At 42.3% G+C, this 20143-nt stretch overlaps 1 non-coding gene across 1 annotated transcript; it reads left to right on the top strand.

Moving 5' to 3' along the window:
• The first annotated feature begins 17342 nt into the window (after positions 1–17342).
• On the top strand, positions 17343–17419 carry trnaa-ugc. The gene has a single exon. It is a non-coding gene; the product is annotated as a tRNA-Ala (tRNA).
• The last annotated feature ends 2724 nt before the right edge of the window (positions 17420–20143 follow it).

Below are 20143 nucleotides of genomic sequence, written 5' to 3'. Positions count from 1 at the left end.
CTGTAGACTCTGTAAGAGAGGTCCCAGCTCCTTGCTGTAGACTCTGTAAGAGAGGTCCCAGCTCCTTGGCTGTAGACTCTGTTTAGACATTCACAGGGCAGCATATGGGACAGACAGCTGGTGGGGCTCAGGACTCTGAAGGTTATGATCACAGTGCTCCCCTCCCACCCCACCATACACACATAGATGGACACTCCTTGGCACAGACACTGTTTAGACATTCACACACGGCACATGGGACACACAGCTGGTGGCGCTCAGGACACACAAGGTTATGACACACACACACCCACACACCACACACACACACACACATACAGACATGTAGAGAGTTTCACACACACACACACACACACACACACACACACACACACACACACACACACACACACACACACACACACACACACACACACACACACACACACACACACACACACACACACACACACACACACACACACATATACAGACATGTAGAGAGTTTCGACACACACACACACACACACACACACACACACACACACACACACACACACACACACACACACACACACACACACACACACACACACACACACACACACACACACACACACACACACACACACACCCGTGGCCCTCTCAGAACCCCCTAGACAGGTGGGCCATGGCTCTGGTTTCACCACCACCTTTATTCAATATAAACTCACTCCGCTAAAGGAAGGGCACGCACAAAACCCAGGGACTTCCTGCAAGAACTCTTCTCGAGTCTGGACCTGCGAGAGGCTGAACCATCTGTCCGTCAACAGGCTCTCACTCTCTCCTATTCTCCCTGACTTTTCCGGTCCCCACCTCCCCTACTCCCTTCCTCCTCCTCTCTCTTTCTTCCTCCCCCCTCCGTCCGTCTCCCTCCCTATCACGCCAGCTGTGGTCTAGCACAAAAACAGATTTTTGGAGCGTTAACCATGATGTTCTTCCTACCCGGCGGCCGGATTTCATTTGCAGAGCACAGGGGGGCAATATCTAGGGTAATTCCTGGGGTTTAGTGTCACTGATCTTCTCACAGCTCACCTCGGGAGAGAAATTAAAGCCCAGATAAGGCCATCTCTGCTTCCATCTCCGTCTTCCTTAGGCTGACCAGGACCATTCCTCACAGCACTGTGCTGTCAGGGCTGTCTGAGATGACACTATGGTACTGCTGTCCTACTGCATGTCCACCCTCCACTGGCATTGTAAGAGGTGTGATCTAATCTCTGACCCATAGAATTTACATACACACAACACTTCGATTCTGCATTCACACACACCTGAATGTTCGACATAAAGGCAATAAAATAAAAGGTTTAGTACGTACTAACGGAATAACGGATCTCAGCTGTACTCGAGCACCCTTACCGGATCAAATGTAATCGACGCTGACCAAATATCATTCAGTGTCATGTTTGATTTAGTTGTTATAAAGGTGTGTGTGTCCTTTAGTTAATGACACTCAAACATAAGGAATTGTTATTTTAACATATTGCAATGACTTAAGGTTTGAGGTGATGGCTACTTACATGTGGATTTGCAGTCTCTTGTTTGTTGGGTAAAGGCCATGCAGGGAAAGCAATAAAAAAGACCAATGATTTTAGTAGAATTTTTCTCCCTTTCAAGCAGCAAACGGCTTGCCTAGTATTTAATGAAAACCTTGTCAACCAGACTTTTTAGGACTCTGGTAAATGTCATCTAGTGGAAATGGGACTTCATAAGAATCCTAATTTAATTTAAAAGCTGTTAAACTCGACAGCATCGCCTTCAAAAGGGGGGAGAGGACATATTTCTCCTGATTGTATCAATGTGATGAAACATAAATGAAATGTCAGAAGATTTATTAATTTTCTAAATTCAATCCAAATATGGCAGAGCGGAGCACTTCGAATATTGAACTGAGTATTAAAATGAAAAATGACGTTCTATTCCCCGGCGCAGGCATATACTAGCTTTAACTTGGTGGTCCTGCCAATGACATTGGTTGTCATCGCTCAAGTAGTGTGTCTGAGCTGTGCGGTGGGAGCAATTAAAACAGGAGGCCTTGTTAACCATGTGCTGTGGCTTAACACAGTGGAAAATAAAGTTACAGAATAGTGCCCAGTCATGTGCTTTATGGCCTTCTCTAAACACCATACAGGCGGCCAAGTGAATACACACACCACACACACTCACTTTACATCTCTATATAGAGAGATCATTCCAACGGATTAAGGCTTCCACATCACACACGCGCACACGCACGCACGCACACACGCACGCACACACGCACACACACACACACACACACACACACACACACACACACACACACACACACACACACACACACACACACACACACACACACACACACACACACACACACACACACACACACACACACACACACACACACACACCATTCCGCCAAAGCACTCGACCAACACAGCCCTGCATGTCGGGGGGCTTCAGAGTGTGAATCCAAGTTTGACTAATCCAACCATTGGCTTGCTGATTAAATGGTTCAATTATCCTAACTGTTTCTCATACTAATTTCAATCTTTTTACGCCTGGCACAGAAAAAAATAAATACTTGACAGCATCAACAAGCATGCCTTTCGGTTGATTTGACATTATAACAGCGAGCACCTCAATGTGTTTTCAATGTGAAGGAGATACGAGGGTCTGTTTTGTGACATGCTTCCCTTTGAAATGATGTGCCAGCCTGAGGAAAACATAAACAAATGTTTACCACCAAGCACGTTCAAGTTCCCTCTGGAAAAAGCCACAGCTTCACATGAGAACCATTACTGGGAGGAGGACTCTGAAAACCTATTTTTGGAATTAAAACTTTCAAACCAGATCAATTCTCTAATTGGCTCCTGTCACAACATTTGCATATCGAGTTAGATTGAGGAGGTTGATTGGCTGTGGTGTCTTGAGACTGAGGTGATCGGTGGGTGGTACAAAGACACAAACACACACACACACACACACACACACACACACACACACACACACACACACACACACACACACACACACACACACACACACACACACACACACACACACACACACACACACACACACACACACACACACACACACACACACACACACACACACACACACACAGTGCATGTTGGAAAGCTGCTGAAGATAAAAGCCTCTCTAGGAGAACAGAGACCGTGTTGACATACGAGGCAAAACAAACAGTCTGACTTCTAAGCTTTGACATGCCGGGTGACTGGGACCTCAGTTTCTCAGCTTTGTCATGCCGAGTGACTGGGACCTCAGTTTCTCAGCTTTGTCATGCCGAGTGACTGGGACCTCAGTTTCTCAGCTTTGTCATGCTGAGTGACTGGGACCTCAGTTTCTCAACTTTGTCATGCCGGATAACTGGGACCTCGGTTTCTCAGCTTTGTCATGCCGGGTGACTGGGACCTCAGTTTCTCATGCCGAGTGACTGGGACCTCAGTTTCTCAGCTTTGTCATGCCGGGTGACTGGGACCTCAGTTTCTCATGCCGAGTGACTGGGACCTCAGTTTCTCAGCTTTGTCATGCCCGGGTGACTGGGACCTCAATTTCTCAGCTTTGACATGCCGGGTGACTGGGACCTCAGTTTCTCAGCTTTGTCATGCCGGGTGACTGGGACCTCAGTTTCTCATGCCAAGTGACTGGGACCTCAGTTTCTCAGCCTTGTCATGCCGGGTGACTGGGACCTCAGTTTGTCAGCTTTGGCATGCCGGGTGACTGGGACCTCAGTTTCTCATGCAGAGTGACTGGGACCTCGGTTTCTCAGCTTTGTCATGCCGGGTGACTGGGACCTCAGTTTCTCATGCCGAGTGACTGGGACCTTGGTTTCTCAGCTTTGTCATGCCGGGTGACTGTGACCTCAGTTTCTCATGCCGAGTGACTGGGACCTCGGTTTCTCAGCTTTGTCATGCCGGGTGACTGGGACCTCAGTTTCTCATGCCGGGTGACTGGGACCTCAGTTTCTCAGTTTCTCATGCCGAGTGACTGGGACCTCAGTTTCTCAGCTTTGTCATGCCGGGTGACTGGGACCTCAGTTTCTCAGTTTCTCATGCCGAGTGACTGGGACCTCAGTTTCTCAGCTTTGTCATGCCGGGTGGCTGGGACCTCAGATTCTTAGCTTTGGCATGCCGGGTGACTGGGACCTCAGTTTCTCAGCTTTGTCATGCCGGGTGGCTGGGACCTCAGATTCTTAGCTTTGGCATGCCGGGTGACTGGGACCTCAGTTTCTCATGCCGGGTGACTGGGACCTCAGTTTCTCAGCTTTGATATGCCGGGTGACCGGGACCTTGGTTTCTCATGCCGGGTGGAGAAAAATAGAGCGAAAGAGAGAGAGATTGCAATTAATTTAGTAGGCCTCATATTTTTTGGTAAATAATTGGCACAATTTAACACACTGACACACACACACAAACACACACACACAAGCACACACTTTGTTTTCCTGAAATGGCAGGACTTTTTGGAGTGTAAAAATGTTTGACCATTAAAAACGCTGGTTTCCGTAACAGCTAACCCTAATACTAACCCTTGAAGTGGAATTGACAGCGTTTTAACAACTTTGCAGATATGAAACAAACAGACAATAATAATATCAATCAAAAATATCAAATTCCCCGTTGATGGTACAACACCAGCTTTATAAGTGGTCTTAAAAATAAGTTCTGTTTGACTTAACATTCCATGACGTACACTAAAGCAAAATACAAGGAGCCTACTGTTAGCTAGATAGGTAGCTGCTGGGAGGATGTCATGACATTGCAGGACTGGGTGAGTGACTGACTTTTCCCCCTCACATCGTTTTTCGGTGGCTATACACAGCTAGAGATGCAGGTGCTATTTGGTTAGCTAGCAAGAACTTGAATGACTGTTATCCAGTTAGGATGTCTACTCGGATTTCAGAGCGCTCTCATCTGAGTGTGCCTGGGGGCAGAATAACTGATACATTTGTAACACTCACTCGATATGACAGTGTCAGTAAACATAGTCAAAAAAGGTAATAGTTAGTCACGACCACTCTAGATAACAAGTAAACAGCCTAACCAACTCTGCTACGGGGAGTAAAATGGTCAGAGTAAGGTGTTCTCTCATTTGTGTCTGGAAGTAGCTAGCTAGCCAACTTTAGCAGTTAACTTGGGTGCTTGGTTGGGACAAGAATTAATGCATTGGCAGGCAATCTGCAGAAGGACAAGTAGGCTTCAGTACATTTTTGATGGGCAACTGGCTGAAAAGGTTTGAGAGGTTTTATGTAATGTTCCTTTGTTAAATATTAGCTCATCTCTTGCTCTGGCTAGCGTTAGTTTTTGATCTTGTTGTTGTGCATCACTGAGGGAGAGAGAGCCTACCCTTTCATGGTTATCTGATCAATAGGACTGTAAAGTTCCCAAATGTTAAAGGACTCCTGTAGTATTTACATATTTGCAGAAATCCGTTCAGGATTATTTTGTCACTTTTGGCGAATGTTGCAACTTCCTGTAAACACACAGTCAAGTTCAAAGTGAATGTTGGCAGGCCAAATGGCTTGTTTGCATAAAGGCCTACTGTAACTCTGATTGGCTATGGCACATCGGTCTGCATAGACTTCGGTTTTGGACGAGACAGATGTTTTTATTAGGTTTTATTTAATTAAGTGTCTATTAATTGTCCAAACGCACGGCCGCTTTCCCACTCTATATATATATATATATAGAGGGAATTTTTACAAATGCCTTAGTATATGTAATCCTGAAACGTTCTAAGAATTTATGAAAACGTGAAACTGACCATATATACACTTTTTTGTGTCATATTCTCCTGGGGGTGTATATGAACAGATGATTTTAATAATATTTCATGTTGCCAAATTGCTGTCAGTTCCACTTTAACCTAACCTAACCCTAATGTTAACCCCCAAAACCCCAAACCTAACCGTAAACTTAACCCAAAACATAACCCTAACCCTAAACCCTAGCTCTAAACCTATCCCTATCCCTAACCTTAAGCTTACAATATAATTTTAATAAAAATCTGGACCTGAAAAAGTGAAATGTTAGGACTTTGGGGTACTTATAATGTAGGAAATCACACACACGCACGCACGCACACGCACACGCACGCACACACACACACACACACACACACACACACACACACACACACACACACACACACACACACACACACACACACACACACACACACACACACACACACACACACACACACACACACACACACACACACACACACACACACACACACACACACACACACACACACACACACACACACAGAGAGAGTAGTGCACTCTCAACAGCTCACCTTTACAATAGCGAGCACAGCTAACTCCCCGTTACAACCGCATCATAAAGAGACACAATAACTCCCCCTTTTCACCCCTCAATACGAGAGTCCTCACTTTTGCTGACAAGTCGCGACAACACAGACGTTGACGGCACCACTCAACGTTTTTCTCCTGTCTTTTCCTCCCGTCTTTCCTCCTGTCTATACCTCCCGTCTCCCCCCCCCCTCTTGTCCTCTTGCCCTCCTCCTGTCTTTTCCTCCTGTCTTTCCTCCTGTCCCGTATAGAGTCTTTCCTCCTGTTGATCCCCCTTTTGAACCGCTGCCATGTTAAGGAAACCCAATCTATTGTTTGAAGTGAACAGACAGATTTCCTTCTAGAGATTGTCAAATACTTTGTTTAAACAGTGTGGTGCTTTGTTGAACCTTTCCTAGGTGTGACTTAATAAAGATGAAGACTATAAGGTGCTGGTTGAGAATGCAAACCACATGCACAAATACGGCGCGGTGCTCAACGTGAGTGTGTGAGAGAAAACAGTAATCACATCGGTTTCCTGTGACAAACAATAACATTTGTTTTAAACCGCCGGCATTCTTCTCAGAGCGACTCTGTAGCTCCCGTGGTAATATATCCCAGACTGTCTCGGTCCCTGAGTACTGGGAACTAGCTAGCTTCATAGGCTACTTCTAGGGCCAGTAGGACGACAGATTGGGAAGCTATACGCTAAAAGGGGTTTATTTGAGAGAATTTATTTAATCACAGAATGAATACCAAACTTACAATAGACTGTGCTCATGGCCAAAGTATACAGTGATATTAGTGGACAGAAACGTAGTAATGATCTATGAAAAATGGTTTTTGCCAGCATATAGATGCTATCTCAGATGTAGCATTAGCAACAAGTAAACCACTCTTAGACATAAAAATATCTCTCCTCGACATTGTGATCAGTTGCTGTATATAGGCCTATGTACATACACACACAAAAAAAACATTTCAAATCATTCCTCCCTCTATTTAACCAATGATGCCACGCGCAACCCACTTGGCTCCGCTTAACCTTGATCAAGAGGAAGCTAACAGGGTGTCTCGTCCCTTAACGTATAGGGGCACTGTGGCGATGATAGATCACACTGTTTTCATCAGAAACCCATCGGGCTCTGCTTGCCTCAACTTTGGGGTTTCTGACCTAAGAGTTTCCCCCCTGTCGGGGTGATTTTACTTGGACAAATTTCTCCTCCTACTGGGGCCTCTTTACTGCAAGGGGATCCATGTCAGACACTCATCTGCCTCCCATTACACTTCCCAAATAGAAAACCTACACGGTGGATGTGTTAATGGATGAAAATGCAGCGAAGGAACATTGAGTGCCGGACTGTTAAAGAGCAACTCCCCCCGAGCCCCTTAAACTGCTGGTGCAGTCAAACCTCCGTCCTTAACCTTGCTACAATCCTACTAGCCATCTTATGGGTGTTCTTCACAGCTCGGTACATGGTATTACCAGCAGTTATGTCACAGGACTAGCAGACAAGGCCTACACATTTACAATAAGTCAGTCACATATTGGGAACTTTCCGTTGAATTTACATGACTTGATTCATTTGAGTTTTCCTTACAACTTTTTGTTGTTGATGGTGTAAAACCCTGTCCACCACTTACACTATGCCATTATTTTCACGCAATGAAAGTATGGCACCAGATGGCAGAGTTAGCGATAAGGTATGAGGATCTACGTCTATTGTAACATCGACTCTGTTTGGTGTACAGTAGACCTAGTCTTCCAACCCCAGCCTTTGTCCTCACATTATTAGAACGTTGGTCCCATGTCACTTTACAGAACCTCTAACACCCTGAAAGACCCCAGATTAGATCAGATTAGTTATCGGAAACCAGCGGAGGTGGGTTACCTTTCGCTAGCTGTCAGTGGTGGCGGGTGCAGGGTGCAGTGTCAGTGTGGGCAAGTGTCTCTGATGGCAACAGAGAAGGCTGGATGTTTGATACTGTCGACTGGTATGATGGGTGCCACTGTAATCCCGCAGGGGATCATTCTTGACCCCAACACTTAAATATAGTAAACTCCTGCTATTCTGGTGGATGAGGACAATGGGCTGATGGGCCTTCCAAAGCAGAGTGCTACTTGTTATTCTTCAATTAAAGCACATGTTTTTGTTGAGTGGTCATCTACTTAATTAGTCTTGGACATTATAATTTGAACTGTTTTAAAAATTAGGCCTACAGCACCATGTAAAACTATGACAAAGCATATCAATCCGTTTTCTCCATAAAATACTTTAATTTAGTGATTTACTGTTATGGTGTTTTACTATAAACAAACTTCACACCTGTGACACTAGGATGCGGTATAGATGCTTTTCATATCCACAACTGTCCTAAACACAGATTTTTGCCATCAAATCAAACTATAACAGGGATACCTATCAGAAAAGGCATTTTCAATAAGCAATTGAATACACTCAGCTGTAGCGTGACCCCAGACACATGAGTCTGACCTGGTCATATGACTGGGTAATGGATTTCTAACCATTAATGAATGCTCTCATTCATTTATTATTAATGCAATTTTCAAATACTGCAATTATACCCCCTTGATCCGTTTATCTTACACATGGCAGTCCAAACCCCCCACCACCAAATTACAGTGAGGGCACAGTTGAGAAAAAAAAGGCATAGGTGGAATGAGTAGGCTAAAAGTCAATGCAACCCAGTGGTAAGGCCCGCTGACGCTACCCATAGTCTTACTCAACAACCCCCCCATCACCACCACCAGCATAAATCACAAGGTTCATTCAGTGAGCTGTCTGGTCTAACCAAAGAAAGATGTGCACCACTAAACCTGCCAAGGCTCACTTTGATGCTGAAAAGTCAATGTCTTCTGGATGGATTATGATACCAATGAATGCAATTAGGGGAGCTAAGGATAAATTCAACATATTCTGTCTTACTGACGCATCCTTTAACAACTGCTGTGTCAAAAATACGTTGACTGTTGCCAAGAGAAAACATTTGAATATGTACCACATTTTCTCTCACTTATGCACGAGATGAAGTCCAAATGAAGAAAAATAAATGGAGTAAGTATTATGGACAGGCTTTGGTCTAAATTGAATTAGTCCTTTATGAGATGACTTGCAGTAAGAAATGAAATGTCATCCTCTCCAGAGAGAGAGAGAGAGAGAGGGAGTAGAAATGTGAAACATATGAATGTGAAAGAGAGTGCGGTTCCAGCTACACTTTTCTTATGTACTGACTCCACTTACTAAGATGTGTCACGCATAAATCAGTGCTGTGTTGTGGGATGAGAAGCAGCGCCCCACAGAGCCTCAAAACACACACAGACACTGATTTGACTCCACAGTCTTTTGTCTTTCATTTTCCAGTGATAACTAACCCGGCATAGTATCATTGCCATCCCATGTGTTTATAATCCATAAAACATATATGTGTCATTTTAACTCCTCTGAAAGTGTCGGCGAGCTCCTCCTAATTTCCAAGAGTTTGAAATATGACGCTGAGTGCTAACGTGGAATGCTGAGTGAAGTAGAAGGAGAAAAAAAAGATTGTCAAGGGTTTTTAATACAGGATCTAAAACCCGGAGCTCACAGAGTTACATATCATGTTTCACCAAGGCTTGAGTAGCTCTATATGTAGAGACACAGAATCCTAACCTGCTGTGAAAGTCTTTTTTCTTCTTCTTGGAAAGTTACACGCTCCCTGCTGCTAGACTTGATGTTGATACTCGCGACTCATCAAAGAAAATAATGTTCTGAGCAGATGCAGCGAAGTGGAATTTGCTTTTATAGTTGGCACGTTTTGAATTTTCATGGCCCATAAAGTGATACTGTCAGTTAGGATATCAGGATTTTGTCAGGTTAGTTCTCCCCTAACCTAATCAAGATGACATTCTAGCCATGGACTATCACCATCCTACATTGAAAATTGTTTCATTGTTTTAAATAGTCAAACGATTCAGAAACAAACATAAACTACTTTTAATCACTACTGAATGATCTGACAGGTAATGTTATTAACTCTTATACAACTGGTTAAGAATGTTACCACCAAAGCTGTGAAGCAGCCTGGGAGATATTTGGATGTCTATTTTGATAATTAGCTTTTAAGTATTCCACAGTAGCACTCTGAGCATGCGTCAGAGCCTGTTAGCAGTCATATCATTATGTATTTCAGATATGGGGCAGAGAACAGGAAGTTGACAAACTGTCACTTCCTGTGTCCGTGTCTAGACCAAACTCAGCCTGGGTGGGGGTCATCACACTGCAGACACATTGCACATGTTTCTGGGTGATGATGGGTTTGAAACTATGTTATCCATCACCGGCCTTGCTAAGTCCACTGGCCTCCTGCCAATACCACATCCATTTTCAGGTCGCTGGGAAAAAAACGGATAAAACGACCAGGCTTTTTTCCCCCCACAGGAGCCTACATTAGAAACGTATGGAGAGATGTGAGAGTTAGACGACCTTCCACACATACTGTACTATCCTGCCCAAATAAGACAGCATCAAAAGACTGCTCTCTACACTCAACAATGTTTCATAATTGATAAAATACTACATGGTAGATTGGCAGAATATCAATTGAGCTGGCTTCAGTTCTGTCTGTCTGACTTTTAACCAAACAGGCCCCAAACCCCACTATTTTTCCACTGCAGTGCGAGAGATGAAAAAATCCCACCGAAACTGGGCCAAAAGTACTTTTTCATATTATAAATTAGGGAGAAGACTGGGGCTTTCAAAGCAAACCATTATGATAGTTAACATAAAACCACTTAAAAGGCCAGCTGTGGGAGTGACGTGAATAATGATGTTTAATTTGTCTAATCTTAGCTGGAGCAGTGGGTGGTTGAGCGGGGGGGGGGGGGGAGTGGTGAGGGGTGAGGGGTGCCTCTGCTTGGTTAGGCTGGTACCCTGCTGGCACTTGAAGAGATTGGGTTTTGCCACAGTGCGGTACAAATGCAAATGGTTGGCTGGCTGTGTTGTTGTTTCTTCTGCGTGTTGTCCCCTTTCATTTGTATTTGGTCTGTTGTTTGCATACTTTGTGAATGCTTTGTGAATGCTGTGGACATGGAAAAGCTCTTTGGAAAGTTAGTGCTCAGTTAAAAGGCTGCTGCCACTTGGCTCAAGCCAAAAGGAGCTGATTGAGGAGATGATTTCTTTTTCAAGGCCACTGTAGTTTTCTACAGCACTAAAAAATCTCTAGAAATAAATCATTGAAGAACTTGTTCATATAGTTCGGAACTATTTTCACGTGTATATGTCTCCCCTTTTGTATTGCGCACAGCATAAATCTTCAATGACTTCGATTTAATATTTTTCCTTATTAGTGTACAGCTTATAAGATGTAACATATCTACTGTACGTTGTTAATAAATGTAGCCATTTATTAACAGTAGTTTTAATTTCTTACATCACATCGCATGTGGGGGCAGTATATACAACAATTTACACATTGAGAAATTTGCAAGTGTTCATCATATACAGCTTCTGTTTTAAGTTTATACATTTCCTCAGTTTTATGTCCCAAAAGAATAGAGTGGTGTCTGAACTTCGGTATCACTATCCAGAACCAGTTTGGCAGGGCAATGCTTATGGCTGATGTTATACAGCTGATGTTATACTGCTGATGTTATACAGCTGATGTTATACTGCTGATGTTATACAGCTGATGTTATACTGCTGATGTTATACAGCTGATGTTATACTGCTGATTTTATACAGCTGATGTTATACAGCAAATGTTTACTGCTAATGTTAAACAGCTGATGTTCACTGCTGATGTTATACAGCTGATGTTTACTGCTGATGTTTACTGCTGTTTACTGCTGATGTTTACTGCTGTTTACTGCTGATGTTTACTGCTGATGTTATACAGCTGATGTTATACTGCTGATGTTATACAGCAAATGTTTACTGCTGATTTTATATAGCTGATGTTATACAGCAAATGTTTACTGCTAATGTTAAACAGCTGATGTTTACAGGTGATGTTTACTGCTGATGTTTACTGCTGATGTTTACTGCTGATGTCTACTGCTGATGTCTACTGCTGCTGTTTACTGCTGATGTTTACTGCTGATGTTTACTGCTGATGTTTACAGCTGATGTTTACTGCTGATGTTTACTGCTGTTTACTGCTGCTGTTTACTGCTGATGTCTACTGCTGATGTTTACTGCTGTTTACTGCTGATGTTTACTGCTGATGTTATACAGCTGATGTTTACTGCTGATGTTTACTGCTGATGTTTACTGCTGATGTTATACAGCTGATGTTTACTGAAAATGTTTACTGCTGATGTTTACTGCTGATGTTATACAGCTGATGTTTACTGTTGATGTTATACAGCTGATGTTATACTGCTGATGTTATACAGCTAACATTATGTTTATACTGCTGATGTTATACAGCTGATGTTATACTGCTGATGTTATACAGCTGATGTTATACTGCTGATGTTATACAGCTGATGTTATACAGCTGATGTTATACTGCTGATGTCATACAGCTGATGTTATAAAGCAAATGTTTACTGCTAATGTTAAACAGCTGATGTTTACTGCTGATGTTATACAGCTGATGTTATACTGCTGATGTCTTACAGCTGATGTTATAAAGCAAATGTTTACTGCTAATGTTAAAGAGCTGATGTTTACTGCTGATGTTATACTGCTGATGTCACGCCTTGGTCATAGTGTTTTGTGTTTCGTTATATATTTGGTCAGGCCAGGGTGTGACATGGGTTTATTTTGTGGTATTTCGTATTGGGGTTTTGTAGTTATTGGGATTGCGGCTGAGTAGGGGTGTTGCATAGGCTTGGCTGCCTGAGGCGGTTCTCAATCAGAGTCAGGTGATTCTCGTTGTCTCTGATTAGGAACCGTATTTAGGTAGCCGGGGTTCACTGTGTATTTCATGGGTGATTGTTCCTGTCTCTGTGTAGTGTTCACCAGATAGGCTGTAATTAGTTTTCACGTTCCGTTTGTTGTTTTGTATTTGTATAAATTATTTCATGTATCGCGATTCATTCATTAAAGAACATGAGTAACAACCACGCTGCATTTCGGTCCGACTCTCTTTCGACAAACGAAGAACGCCGTTACAGCTGATGTTATACAGCTGATGTTTACTGCTGATGTTTACTGGTGATGTTATATAACTGTAACGGTTTTCTAGGTGTGAAGGAGAGTCGGACCAAAATGCAGCGTGTAGATTGCGATCCATGTTTAATGAACAACGTAAACACGAATAAACACAAACACTACAAAACAAAGAACGTAAATAACGAAACGAAAACCGAAACAGCCTATACTTGTGTCAACTAACACAGCGACAGGATCAAAGACACTAAGGACAATCACCCACGACAAACTCAAAGAATATGGCTGCCTAAATATGGTTCCCAATCAGAGACAATGATAAACACCTGCCTCTGATTGAGAACCACTCCAGACAGCCATAGACTTTGCTAGATACCCCACTAAGCTACAATCCCAATACCAACACCAAAACCCCAAGACAAACACACCACAATACAAAAACCCCATGCCACACCCTGGCCTGACCCAATACATGAAGATAAATACAAAATACTTCGACCAGGGCGTGACAATAACGGATGTTTACTGCTGTTATACAGTGGATGTTTACTGCTGATGTTATACAACTTATTTTCAACTTGACACAGTTGTATGTTGGTATTAAAGCCAGCATTTAAAGATGGTCCTGCAGTGCAGAGAAATCTCCTGTAAATATCCCAATCACCATGCGGGGAGTGATTTGGGAAAAGCCTCTACTTTAAGTTTTAATATGTGCACGAAGTTCTACTGTACTGTATATACACATCCTGTATATAGACAGAACCAGGCTTGTGGAGGTCTACAATATTTTTTTCTGAGGTCTTGGTTAATTTATTTTGATTTCCCCATAATGTCAAGCAAAGAAGCACTGAGTTTGAAGGTAGGCCTTGAAATACATCCACGGGTACACCTCCAATTGACTCAAATGATATCAGTTATCCTATCAGAAGCTTCTAAAGCCATGACATCATTTTCTGTAATTTTCCAAGCTGTTTAAGGCACAGTCAACCTAGTGTATGTAAACGTCTGACTCACTGGAATTGTGGTACAGTGAATTATAAGTTAAATAATCTGTCTGTAAACAATTGTTGGAAAAATGACTTGTGTCGTGCACAAAGTAGATGTCCTAACCGACTTGCCAAAACTATACTTTGGTAACAAGACATTTGTGGAGTTGTTGAAAAACTAGTTTTAATGCCTCCAACCTAAGTGTATGTAAACTTCCGACTTCAACTGCATATATATCTTGTATTTACACATCCTGTCCTGAAATAGACATCCTTAATATAGAAATCCTGAATATAGACATCCTCTATATCTACTATCCTCTATCCTGGACTATTGGAAGATTAGTCCAAATGGGGACTAAAAGAGATCCAAATAAATTCAAAAAACAAATCAAATCTAAATAGACATCCTGGATCTTGTGTGCATCTTGTGTGCATGCAGGTCCCATTGTCACCTATTGTTTTATATCATCCAAGTTTAAAACAATTAAATGCACAGTGAAGGGTTAATCATACAAATTATAATTGCAGTAAGCAGATGTTAGACTACACTCTTAGATGCAAATGCTGAGAACCAAGGCTCTAACCTAACAACGGTGTTTAATGGACAACTCCAACCACTGTTCAGCACTGTGGTAACCCGAACCAACATCAACACCACTAGAGGAGGGTTCAAAACCACTGTGGATGGCACCTACCCCTCCATTATTTCAAGAGGCCTTCGTTACACCCCCATCCCCTACCACCACCACCCCAGCCCAATTCTTCCTCCTCAATACCCCCTCTCCCTCCTTCAAATCAGGGCCTTCCCAGTGCCTCATTGTCCCAAAGTGAGTTTTGATTACCAGCTTAAGTCCTAAGAAGGCTTGCCTCGGTTGCCACAGCTGATCTTTTATACTAATTTAGGATTAATGCGGGGTCTGCAACACTGCCTCAACACCGATGCTGAGAAGGCCCCTGCCACACACAGCTAAACATTAATCCTCCTTAATGCGCAGAGTCAACTCTGAGTCCTTATCAGAATTTGCCTTAATCTCTGCCTAGGCTGTACAAAACTCCCTACTGATCTATAGTACAAATGTATACACCAGGTACATGCAGAGAAATAGGAGATCCTCTTTTACCTTGGAAAAGTTGGATGAATTGTTCTAGTTAGCAAACCTGGAGTTGAGAGAAGATACTCTGTAGACAGACGGGGTGTCGACTTGAACTTTCTTTTTATTACTGCTGCTGGCTATATCTTCCGACTCATCCTAACGGTCCTGATACTCACATGACAGAATATCTGACAAGACTCTTGTCCAATCACAAGTTATGCTTCTGTTAGCTATCCAATTGTCATCTGATTTGACTTGAAGAATCTCCTTCCACCCAGTTAACTTCGTGCCAGACTGTTTAGAACAACTTTCCCCTTGTCTTGCTCCTTTTTGCTGTATTCCATTTCAGAATGCTGGGTTCTGCTCTTCTGTGGGTGCTAGTCAGTGACTGGTAGGGAACCCTCCCTTGAAGACAGCCTTGCCTGTAATCAGTGGTGTAAAGTACTTAAGTAAAAATACTTTAAAGTACTACTTAAGTCATTTTTGGGGTATCTGTACTTTACTATTTATATTTTTGCCAACTTTTATATTTTTTTCCACTACATTCCTAAAGAAAACAATGTACTTTTTACTCCATACATTTTAACTAACATGCAAAAGTACTCATTACATGTTGACAGGAAAATGGTCCAATTCACACATCATCGAGAGAACATCCCTGGTCATCCCTATTGCCTCTGATCTGGCAGACTCACGAAACACAAATGCTTTGTTTGTAAATTATGTCTGAGTACTGGAGTGTGCCCCTGCATATCCGTCAATAAAAAATAAATTGTGTCGTCTGGTATAAGGAATTTGGGTTGTTACAATATTTTGGGGCGTGGTTTGTTCACTGCTTTTTTTGTGCAACTGTGAGTGAGAGTATCATTCCAGTTGATCTAATCTGTTGACATTACTGTACATGTTATATATGTCTAGGGCCAGTGACCATAGCATATGGCCTTGTGTCAATTGAGAATGGTTGAATAAGTCAGTGGCTCTCAACTCTCTCCTCAGGGACCCCCAGCTGTTCCAGAGCTAGCACACCTGATTCAACTTGTCAATTAACACAACAATAACACCTATTGGAATGTTTACACTATAAAATGGCTTAACAGAATAAAACAAACCTGTATGGTTCTTCAAAATGATCTGCAAAGGGTTACAACCATAGCAGAAACCTGTTTTGGTGCTATAAAGAACATATTTTTCAATCGTTCTTTATAGAAACTTAGGTAAGGGTTCTTTATAGAACCTTCACAAAAAAGTTGTATATAGCACCAAAAAGTGATCTGCTATGGTTACAAGCCAAATAACCCTTATTTGGCACTACATAGAACCATTTGTTTGTAGTGTGTCATTGATTCACTCTGTAATTGCTAAGCTGACCTCATACAAAGAACATTCCTTGATACTCTTTAATAAAAGTTTAAAATAAATGACATGGTGCTTTATCAACAACCATGTATGGTCTGACTCAATGTTGCATATAGGCCAGAATAGGCTTTTTCAATTACCATGTAGTTATTTTTTATTTATTTAACCTTTATTTAACTAGGCAAGTTAGTTTTAGAACACATTCTTATTTACAATGATGCCGGCTGGTTGTGATATAGCCCAGGATCAAACCAGGGTCTGTAGTGACGCCTCTGGCACTGAGATGCAGTGCCTTAGACCGCTGCGCCACTAAGGAGACTTTAAATCATAGGCAGGTACCAGTTAGCACTTCGGTACACACTGTTTTCATCTCACATTTTAAAAGAGTATTAGCTCGCAATACTATGCAATACCGTTACCTTCTCTTGTATTACTTTTTTTCATTACTCATTATAATTTTGATTTAGGTTCCCATGTGGTTCAGATGGTAGAACATGGCATTTGCAATGCCAGGGTTGTGGGTTCGATTCCCATGGGGGACCAGTATGAAAATGTATGTACTCAGTACCTTAAGTCGCTCTGGATAAGAGCATCTACTAAAATGTCAATGTTGTTCCAATTTCGACAGCATGTAACTATTCTAATGGTTATAAGTGGTGCTGTGTTCTCCAGTGTTTTGTTGGTGCAAATGCTAATATTGTTCTTATTGCATTTGAAATATCCTTCATCTTTCAAGTTAGAGTCATCCAAACATTCCCCAGACAAACATGTTCAAAGATTCATTGGAGGGGATGCCATAAGAAATGAGTATTCTTTCACTCATAATTGGTCAAATAAAACTTCAGGGTTAGACTACGTTTTTTACAGTATAGCAAGTCAGCCAATGTGAATGCCGGTACAGTGTTGTGAAGAAAAATGTAGTTTATCACCCAAAAGTATGTTTTATTTGAGCATTAACTCACATAAAATACAAATGTTCTTATATATTATGTCATGTATGAGTTCACTGCTCCTGTTTCTAGCAGGAGGGGTTACTAAGGAAAATAAGGGGTTATTTCAAAGGGGGGATTTCATAGGGAAAATGAGTGGCCGAGCCCTTTGGGTGAAAGTGCGCTACGGCGCGGCACCGAAGGGAATGCCAGAGGGCTAATCTCACTGTAACCTGAGCCCACAAACTGAACTGCTAATACGATGTGGAGCGGGTAGTCAGTGTGACTGTGTGTCGAAGCGGGTCCTATGCTTGTTAAGCTGGCAAAAGTAAACACGATCAGCCTCGCAAAAAAACGGGGACCGCTTAATTCTAACGTTTTAAAGTAAACGCCACGACGGACAGTAAGCTCTTATAAAACAGAGAGCATGGAGTAGAAAAGGGTCTGGAAATGCTACGCCCATACCGGCATACTGAGGCCTTAACAGGCTCACTTTTTAAAATGACTTTCGCTTTCACACACCACTGTCTTTTAAAAAAAAGAGTCTCTGTTGGCCAGTTCTCAGCTCTAATAAACAAATCGCTCGTTCTGAGGTTGAGGGTTGGAGATTTTAATTGAACGCTTTCACATTTGGCATCAAGGACTCCATGCTCTGAAATCCATAATTCTCTAGGCAACTTTTTTCTCCCACATTCAGTCTCAATCGAGTTCCTTGTAATTATGGATATGAAGAGATCAATGTTCTTGGAATATTTTGTTCACATCTCTGTGGTCCAATAACTCAGTAGTATTCTTCCTGAACACAACTCTGCTCTATTCCAACTGCATATTGCCCTTCTGCATGACTCACATCCACTACATACTCTTTTCTTTCCTTTATGAGCTGTGAACTGACCACAAACCTAAGCCACCGTTCTTAACGCTGTTGTACCTCCACTTCTTTTCTCATCCTTTTCCAGTGTCCTTCTCAAGCCTCCGAGGAAGAAAGGAAAAAACTCCAAACCCAACTTTCAAACGGAAAATCCCTTAATGCAATTCCTACCTTATCTAAAACACCTACATACTGTCTCCAGTCTGCGGCCTTTGAAAGGATATTTCAGGCCTGGGATTGAGGGAAAAGCTCCCTTCAGAGACAGGGCTAGGGATGAGTTATAGGCATCTAGGAGATGGTGAATCTCAGGGGCCTTACCATGGCTTTAGCAAACAGCTCCAACTACGAGCAGGGCAGCAGCAGAAACAGACGCAGTCCCCAGCGCCCGAATAATTTGGAGAAATAAAGCAAGCCAAGGAAAAGGAAGGGAGAAACTAAGAAATATTAGACTTTAATTTCTGTCCAAGTCAAAACGCCTTGTGTCTCTGTCCAAGCAAATTGTCTGTGAGGGAAACTAGACACTGGTTGAATCATTCCCCTAGTAGGGTGGAGATATACAGAGCATACTGTTACGATGTTCTGTGATTGAAGATATGTTAAGTTGAACAAAGGATAATGAGGCACATAATGCACGTATTACTATATATATATTACTTCACTGTTTCCATTAATTAATGGGTCAAATCCTAAATTGAGAAAAATTGCTTTACTCAAACTTTTGCAGAACTCATGCATATCAACAGGACATTTGTGTAAAATGTTCAAGATACATTCAAACATCTAAACATCTAGTCCTCATCTTATAAATCAGGACTAGACATTGTAACATCATTCATTTTTATGACGATGCCAACACCTCTAACCTACTTTCCTAAGATATCAGAACACTATTCCCATAGCTTTAGTAAAATGTTGAATTGGAAAGGTTTGGCACTGCATTCATGTCATCCTGCCTCTGTTACCCTTATTTTAGCAAGACTTTAACAGGCTGGACCGATCTGGCTCGGTAAATCATCCAGCGGAGGATAAAGTTCAAGTAGTTCAAATCAAACAGATGTCGGTTGGAGGGTAGTCTTCATGACCCATAAAAGTGTGCTCATCAAAGAGCTGAATCAATTGTTTTGAATTATTACGTTGTTATCAAAAGGGACGGCATCGGCCTGTTTGCGGAGGAATAGGATCTGTTTGTGCGAAAACAAGGGGAGAGATGCCCGAGCCCAGCGGAACCTTGGGAGAGTGTGGCGAGAGTGACGGCTGACAGGAGGAGCCAGCTGGGGGAAACCGTTTGATTGACAGCTGTCACGTCTGGGTTTGTGTTTGTGTTGTGCAGTGGAGTAGACAGTGTTCTGTCTGGATCTAGCCTATGCAACAAAGTCAACGCAAACATCAGTCCTCAGAAAAAGATTAAAGAAAGAGGAATGTTATTTCCACAATAGTGTTGTTGAATTTCATAGAATATCATACTTG

Source organism: Oncorhynchus gorbuscha, linkage group LG13 (genome assembly GCF_021184085.1).
Source record: "Oncorhynchus gorbuscha isolate QuinsamMale2020 ecotype Even-year linkage group LG13, OgorEven_v1.0, whole genome shotgun sequence".
Taxonomy (NCBI): Eukaryota; Metazoa; Chordata; class Actinopteri; order Salmoniformes; family Salmonidae; genus Oncorhynchus; species Oncorhynchus gorbuscha.
This window is presented reverse-complemented; position numbering and strand designations above follow the sequence as displayed.